The sequence below is a fragment of the Humulus lupulus genome, chromosome 2, assembly GCF_963169125.1.
Source record: "Humulus lupulus chromosome 2, drHumLupu1.1, whole genome shotgun sequence".
Classification (NCBI taxonomy): domain Eukaryota; kingdom Viridiplantae; phylum Streptophyta; class Magnoliopsida; order Rosales; family Cannabaceae; genus Humulus; species Humulus lupulus.
Window position 1 is genome coordinate 21,023,873 of NC_084794.1, and position 8,841 is coordinate 21,032,713.

Genomic DNA, 8,841 nt, shown 5'->3' on the forward strand with positions numbered 1-8,841 from the left:
TACACAAAACCTTGACTGAGTATATATATATATATTTATATATAAATACACAATTATAAAAAAGTCTTGAAATGACAAAGTGGTTTAAAATATTTGCTTCTATATGAGTCCTACAGATTTTGAAGAAACATTAAATTGATCCTTAAAAGAATTGACAGAAAACTATTGCTAAAAAAGTCTTACATTTTGACACTACCATACTATATATTACACATTTATATATTAGACTTACAGCTCCCTGAGCGTTCTAATGTTACCAATCTCTGGAGGAATGGAACCACTGAGTCGGTTTCCCAGTACACTCCTGCACCAAACCAGCCAACAGTTAAAAAATGATGACACATTTAAGAGATACATTGTGATATTGATATAAATAATTGATAAGAAGAGAGCACAAGTAACTTACAGAATGCGCAGGGGTGCATGAGAAAGGCTTGGGGGGATTGATCCATTGAGGTAGTTGCAAGAGAGATCACTGTGTTTAGTTAAAGAAAACTTAGTCTTCTGGCACTCTATAATAATATTTATTATCTAGTAATAAACTCTGAAAACCATGCTTCTACTACTACTGGAACTACCATTCAACTCTGAATGCATTGCCGTGTTATTGCATGAGTAAATTCTGAAAAGTACTATCTGATTTATATGTGACTATGGGAATGTTTAATAATGAAGTTATGTCTCACATGCTATTTTCCAGATTTGATATTGTCCTGTATGTAATAATTAACATATTCTAGCACTTTTCTATTCCAATATAATATGAATGTGCACTGAACTATATCAACTAATTTGAAAAACCTCATATCAGAAGTAAAAAATATAACTTTTGAAATCTAATATATTTAAAAGGTTGTTATAAGCATCATTACTTACATATATTCTATCTCTCTCTATATATATGTATATATATACATATACATATTTAAATACTTACAAACTGTACACTATGATTTGGTTCCTTCAATAAAACACATTGAATTTACAAATACAAAACTCAAACCCCAGGTTCATTTTTCAATGATCAGATATATCAACAACATTTCACAAAAGTCAATCAAGTAAAGACCAATAAAAGAATCAGACCCTTCAACAAAGCTACAAAAACTCACTAATAGACATCTGTAATTTATGCTCAGTATAAAATTCACAAAACCTTGTCTGAGTAAAAGAATCAAATGCTAAAACAAGAAAAATTCCAAAATTAGGAATAGCTAAAATTAAGGCATATTTGAATCTTTCAACACAATAGTCCAGCAAAATAAATCAGAGATAAATGCAAATATCAAAGGCCCTTTAGTATATATAGCAAGTCTCAACAAATAATCCAGACCCATTCTCTGACAGACTAGACAAACACAAAGGAAGGCAGCGATGAACTTTCCTTCTTCAATAAGCATATAGCCAATGATTCAAAAAATTCTTAGAACAGAATATGTACACGGTAGCTCAAATATCTAAAGACTTGAAGACTAGATTAAAAGGGGAAGAATAAAAAAGATCTTCAAGCTGAATGATTGAAATCCCAGACCCCAGACCGAAAGAAGCATAAAACCCAGAAAAATCATTCCTTGACTTTCCCTCAATTCTCTCAGCAGCCAAACAGAAGACAATCAATCTTCCAAATAAACAAATATATACATATATATAAGAAAATAAAGAAAACAAACCAAAAAATGATCACAGAGAAAGCTCAAATGTTTATAATAGCTAGAGAAACCAAAACCGTTACTTGCATTTCCATGTGTATTCTTTTCCTCTCTTCTCAAAACCAAAACCTCAAAACTCATAACTCAAACAAAAACTTGGGTGGGTTTCGGGTTACCTGTGTTTCGGCAGAGAGAGCAACTCGTAGCCAAGAGGGTGTCGCCGACCGTTTGGAGAGAAAGCCGAGAGGGAGTCGCAGACCGTCGGCGTTAGAGAGAGAGACCCGAGAGTGAGCAGACCCGTCGGTGATCGAGAACTGAGAACGCCTACTAAGAACCCCAAGATCGTCGGAGTCGGAGGCTGGCGGACTGGAGACGATGCAGAGAGCGGAGAGAAGCTGGGGAAATAATCTCCTCTTCGATTTTGGAACGAAGATGCAGAGATCTCGAACTGAAAAATGCAAAAAAAGAAACGAAGGAGAGTGGAGGAGATTAACGATTTAGGGGTTTTATTTCTTTTTTATTAAATGGCAAAAATATCCCTACAACCATTTTCCATTTATTTTATATTACGGTGTATATACAATATTGTTACACTCCCAAATTTGGAGATTCATTTGTCTAATCTCTTAGCTCGCGAGATTGTAGACCGAATATATAAATTAAAGAAAATATGACCATTTATACAAATGAATATATATATATATATCCAAAAGCTACATCATTGGTCTGGTTTGAGCATGAGCTAGGTGCGCATCACTCGGTCGCAAGTAAATCGTGTATAATTACTGAAAGGGGTAAATAGAGTCAAGGCATACTCTAATAATTTTCTCTAACCATGGGGAAGTTGGATAAACACGATAGAATTAATTTATTTTTTACTCTTTGATAAAGAATGAATTCCATACCAAAGAGTGAGGGACAAACTGTAGTGGGCAAAATCAATGACCTTAATAAAAAAGAATCCAACAAGCAATCACCGAGCCCAATGAGCTAGCCTAATTAGCCAACAAGGCCCAAACCCATGTAAGTGGGCTCGCGTATACAATGTATCATCCAAACGCCCAAAACCATACCCGAACATGAACCCGGATACGCTCAGTCAGTCAGGGACCTTGAAACAGTCAAGGCTCCCACCACATTCGCCAAGAATATTTCGGAAAGAAACCACTTGGAACGAGTACAACTTTTTCTTAGTTCAAGAGTAGTAGCTGGTTACGATTTTGAAACCAAAAGAAAAAAGTTTTCCCAAACTTGTAACATGTTACCAGTTTTAAACTTGTAATTCTTACTAGTTTTAAACTTGTAACTGTTACCAGTTTTAAACTTGTAACCTGTTACAAGTTTTAAACTTGAAAAAGTTGTAACCGGTTATAATTTATCTCATTGCTGGTTACCTGAATAAAATTTTGAAAAAAAGGACAATTTCATATTCAAATTCTCAACTCATAAATCAATTGTTGGTCTCAATTTTTTTTAATAGAATTGTAGATCGACTAATATTGATCTTGAGTAGCATAAAATCAATCGAAATTGTGAATGAAAGTTTACAATATGTGGGAATGTGGAAAATTTTGAAACTTAATTGCCAACAAATAAGAGTATAAATCCTGTAAATTTTTTGGTAGAAAACGATAGTGATCGAGGTAGAATGACATATGAAATTATATTATTACATTAATTATCTCTTTAATTAAAATTTTAAGATGGCATATATGTAAGTTTCACTATAAATAATATTGTTTCCATGATTACAATAAAAACTTGACTAAAAATATATTTAAAAGTCCGTAGCTAAAAGTATTAGCAACAAAAATAATAATTTATTGTGACTACATATATTTTTGCTCAAGGACAAATTGTTACTGTATAATACTTTCAGTCACAAATAATTATTTGTTAAGATTAAAAACGACATATAGTCATAAAAAATTTATGTTATGACAAGAAATCATCAATGATAATTTATGTTATGCATGGTAGGTCGGTTCCTTAAAAACCGACCTACCATGCTTCTCTTTGACTAACATGATAGGTCGTTTCCCTGAATACCGACTTATGAACATATATTAAGTCGGTTTCTACAGAACTGACCTACCATGACCGATGCCTGATGTCCAGATTGTAGTAGTGATTGGCCGCGGCCAACATGATCTCCTGGCCGCGGCCTCTGCGCGAACATGACCTAGAATATGACCCGTGGCCGCGGCCGTGCGACAAATTTTTCTTTAAAATTTAAATTTTAAATGTAATTATTGGGGGCTATTAAAGGGATTAGGGTTAACTTTTATCATAAATTTGGATTGTGATTTTTAGAGGATAGAGCAGCAGAGGAGGAGGAAAAAACATCATCATCTATATTCTTCAATCTAGTTTTTCATTCTTCTAAAAAAACTTTTATTTTCATTGAATATTTATGTTTATGAATATGAAATATGATTATGGAGTAGTTTTCTTTATAGTTAAGGGTTATTTCAAAACCCTAGACATGATATCTTGAATGCATTTATGAAATTTTTTTTTATTCCCTTATATTAAATTGCTTCTATTTTTCTATTTGAATGTCATGGATCTTGTAAAATCTTATTTAGATGGCCATTCTATAATAATTTTAACAAATGGCAAAAATTTCAAAACATCAGGGGCGACTCATACCTATATCAGGGGCGACTAATGATGTGTCGCCCCTGATTCTAGAATATTAGGGGCGACATATAGTCGCCCCTAATAATTTTCACAAGTGGCAAACATTCAAAACATCAGGGGCGACTACTGATGTGTCACCCCTAATTCTAGAATGTTAGGGGCGACATATAGTCGCCCCTAATAATTTTTACAAGTGACAAAAATTTCAAAACATCAGGGGCGGCTCAGACCAATATCAGGGGCGACTAATCATGTGTCGTCCCTGATACTAGAATATTAGGGGCGACGTATAGTCGCCCCTAATAAGTTTCACAAATGGAAAAAATTTCAAAATATCAGGGGCGACTCATACCAATATCAGAGGCGACTAATGATGTGTTGCCCCTGATTCCAGAATATTAGGGGCGACATATAGTCGCCCCTAATAATTTTCACAAGTGGCAAACATTCAAAACATTAGGGGCGACTCATACTAATATCAGGGGCGACTAATCATGTGTCGCCCCTGATACTAGAATATTAGGGGTGACGTGTCGCCCCTAATACTTTTCACAAATGGCGAAAATCTCTCAACATCAGGGGCGACTCATACCAATATCAGGGGCGACTAATGATTTGTCGCCCCTGATTTTTAGAATATTAAGGGCGACATATGTCGCCCCTAATAGAGTCGCCTCTAAAACCGATATTTCTTGTAGTGAGATGATGGTACCCTAGAAGGACTTGGCAGGTCTTGACCCCCACCATCTCCGCCGTGATAAGTAGCTATATCAGCTGACATTGTACTTCAGTTTAAAATTTATTAGTTAGTAATTAGCATTAAAATAGAAGTATATCGCATTGAATTCATAATAATAATAATTACAAAAAAAAACTTTATTATATTTAAATATATAGTTCTGTTACACAAATAGAAAAACTAAACTTAGTAATCACTATCATTTCCATCAGTAATCGGAGACACATTTTCATCTTCACAAAGCTCAACTAACAATTCATCCTCTACATCTGCGACTTCCTCATGTTTTGACATATCAGCTTCGTCGTCACCCTCTTCATCAACTCCAACATATGTAGCAGGTTGATCAGATTGCATAATCAACTCGCTGAGGTCCACAGTCATGTAGAGTCCAAGAACTTTACTTAGCTAGTTAGATAGTAGTAATAATAGTAATAGTAGTAGTATTTTTATGACTGTGGATTTTGGTTCATATCGGGATTTATTTGGACACTCGTAGTAACACTTGTAGATTTTCTAAGTTTAACCTATAGTTTAAGAATATTAATTTTAACCTAAGGTTTGATTAATATGACTGATATTGATGGTGATATTTATTATATTATAAGGTTTAGATAGACCCAATAAGGAAGTAACACTTGTCATGTGTATGTTTAATGATAATTAAGTATTTTGGAGGAATAAGTTTATTAAGGGTAATATTTGAATATCCTAGGGTCTGTTAGCAGCTTTGAAAACTTTAGAGGACTTAGTCAAGGCTGTTTACTCAATTCAAATTAAGCTGAAATTGTGCAATTTCGTGTTTAAATATTCAGCGTATGCCGATATATAGCAGCTATAGAGGGTGATATATCGCAGTACGGGGATACGAAAAACACGTAACTTCGCACGATCACCTCGACGAGCCTCGGGCATGCTGGCCCAGGCGATATATCGGCTCCCTTGCTATAATTTTGAATGTTTTTGGAAACGTTCTCTTTTTAATCTTTAACCTCTTGATAAGTCCAGCATATTTCTGATCGAGTCTTCAGCCTCTGCTGAACGATAATTCAAATATTTTTCACTTAAAAAAGCCATTATTTTATTCAAGTTAAATGAAGATCTTTTCATTCTTGAACTTATAAATAGGACCTAGTACCCACCTATTTATTCATTCATCAAGCTAAGTTCAGAGGATGCAAGCTGCTAGGTTATTTTTGAGAGTATAAACACTTGGGTTGGGGATTATAAGCTTAATCATTATAAGCTTACCAAACACTTGGGAAGTAAGGTTTATAGCACATTTCGGTTCAAGGTTTAGATCGGTCATAGAAGCATTCAAGGTATTCCAAACTCTAGTTCCTTTTGGTATTGTTTTCCTTAAGTTCTTATAGTTTTCTACTCAGCATCCTAACTTTATTCTTTATTCTTGGATAGGAAATCTAAGATCTTGAACACACTACAACAAATTTGATATACAATGACTCCCTACAATGTCTTACACCATTTGTCTAAGACATTAAAACTTATCAGGGGTTTTAAATGTCTAATGGTGTAAGACATTGAAAGTGTATATTAATGGCTACAATTGGAAGACATTAAAAATGGTGGAAGACGTTGGAAATAGGCTGGGGTAGTGTTTATGGGTACATCCAACGTCTCCCACTGGGAGACGTGCCACGTGTCCCACGTCTCCCAGTGGGAGACATTGGATGTGCTCCCTTCATATATCACCAAATAAGCTTTGTCTTCCTCACATATCACCAACCCGAGAGCATGCAAACCAGAGGAGAGAAATTGGGGCTGCGTTTTTTTAGGGTTCTAAGGTATGTTTTTATTTTATTTTATTGATTTTTAGTTAATTATTTTGCAAATAAATCATAGGTTTTGCATTAGGATGAGTAAGATACATGATTTTGTGTTAGTTTTACATTTTTATGCATTTTTTTATATACATTGTAGGATTTTGTGGTTTTTCCATGGAAGCTTTTAGGGATTTATGATTTTTTAGTTTTTTTTTTAATTTAACCTATCACATTGTATAGATTTCATTAGAGTATATATGCTCATGATTTTTTTAAATTTTTATCATTTTTTATTTCGAAATTTAGATATATTTTTGTATATTTGAATTTTTTTTTTTAAATTGTAACTATTTTGTTATATATATAGTTATGTTAAAATAAATTTATTAAATAATTTATAAAATATAAATATATGTTTTTGTTTATTATTAAGTTTTTAGGTTATGAAATTTTATATTGATTTTTTGTTGAGGTTATAATTAGTGGCACATTGGGATTTTTTTTATTTGTTTACCAATATCATTTACTATTATTAGATATTTAGTGATATTTGTTTAGTAATGTTTAACATATTAATTAATTTAATTTCATAGGATGTGATTTTTGTGGTGAGATTTTAGAGAGTATTTTGCATCAAAATTCCAATATCAATCACACATTTGAGGTAATTAAGTTTCTAAAATTACAATAATACGTTATATATTGCTAGATATTTAGTGATGTTTTATTTATTATTTATTAATTTAATTTTATTGGTTTGTGGATTTAATAGCGAATTTGATTACTAAGTGAAGTAACTTTGCTAGCTTTTGGATTAAAGATTGCAAGAGGTACATATATATTCTATTACTTCTACTTTTAATATTATTAAACAAATGTTAGAGGAGTTTGAATATCTTAAATATTCATCCATAGTGAAGTAGGTTCTGAGATTAAAATTGTGTGCTGCGGTGATAACGGAAGGTTGAGAACTTGTGTGTATTAGTGGAGTAGGTTCTGATAAATTTGACTGTGTGCTGCGGAGCTATAAGGAAGAAACTTATTGTATGTTGTTTGAATTGTTTGTTTTGCTATTCACATGCAGATGGTTAGGTCACTATTATAGGGGAAATGCTGCCCGATTTTATCTAGGATAATAAACAATTAGTTTTATATAGACATTCTATAAGGAAGAAAATTATTGTATGTTGTTTGAATTGTTTGTTTTGATATTCACATGCAGATGGTTAGGTCACTATTATAGGGGAAATGCTGCCCGATTTTATCTAGGATAATAAAAAATTAGTTTTATATAGACATACAACTTTATCACGTGCTTATTTAGTGTTGTTTCTTTTCTTTTCCATAGACATAGGAGAATATATGGATAAACAGTGGATGTCAGCGAATAGGTTATCTGCGGAATATAGGAACGGGGTCGATTTGTTCTTAAGGTTTTGTTCGGAAAATGTGAAAGACCCAAATTTTACTTATTGTCCATGTCTTAAGTGTGGAAATGTTAAAAAGATGGATCTTAAAAAGATTAAAGAACACTTATATTTCAATGGGATCGACAAGAGTTACACAATTTGGTATTAACATGGGGAGATAGCTCCGATTGCTCCAACTCTGCCAAGTAGACCAAAAGGAGTGAGGAGGAATATAGTGGAGGAGAACTGTGATCCATTAGATGAAATGATTAACGACGCACATTATGGATCAGGAGTAGACCCAAATAAGTTTGAGACACTCCTTAATGATGCCGAGAAACCAATTTACCCTGGTTGTACAAGATTTATAAAATTATCTGCTCTTCTTAGGTTGTACAATCTAAAAGCTAAACATGGCTGGAGTGATAAAAGCATTACTGAATTATTTGGTTTTTTGAAGGAGTTATTGCCTGAAGATAATGAAATTCCAATTTCATTTTATGAGGCAAAGAAGACGTTATGCTCATTAGGCATGCAGTACGAAAAAATTCATGCATGTCCTAATGATTGCATATTATATCGAAATAGTTTTGCAGACGCAAAATCGTGTCCTACTT

General features: G+C 33.2%; 1 long non-coding RNA gene across 1 annotated transcript; it reads right to left on the reverse strand.

The window, feature by feature from the left end:
• On the reverse strand, positions 1 to 1,960 carry LOC133815894 (uncharacterized). Its single transcript, XR_009884889.1, has 3 exons — positions 1,826 to 1,960; positions 407 to 475; positions 1 to 304 (listed from the first exon to the last, which is right to left on the reverse strand). It is a non-coding gene; the product is annotated as an uncharacterized LOC133815894 (long non-coding RNA).
• Between the last annotated feature and the right edge of the window lie 6,881 nt (positions 1,961 to 8,841).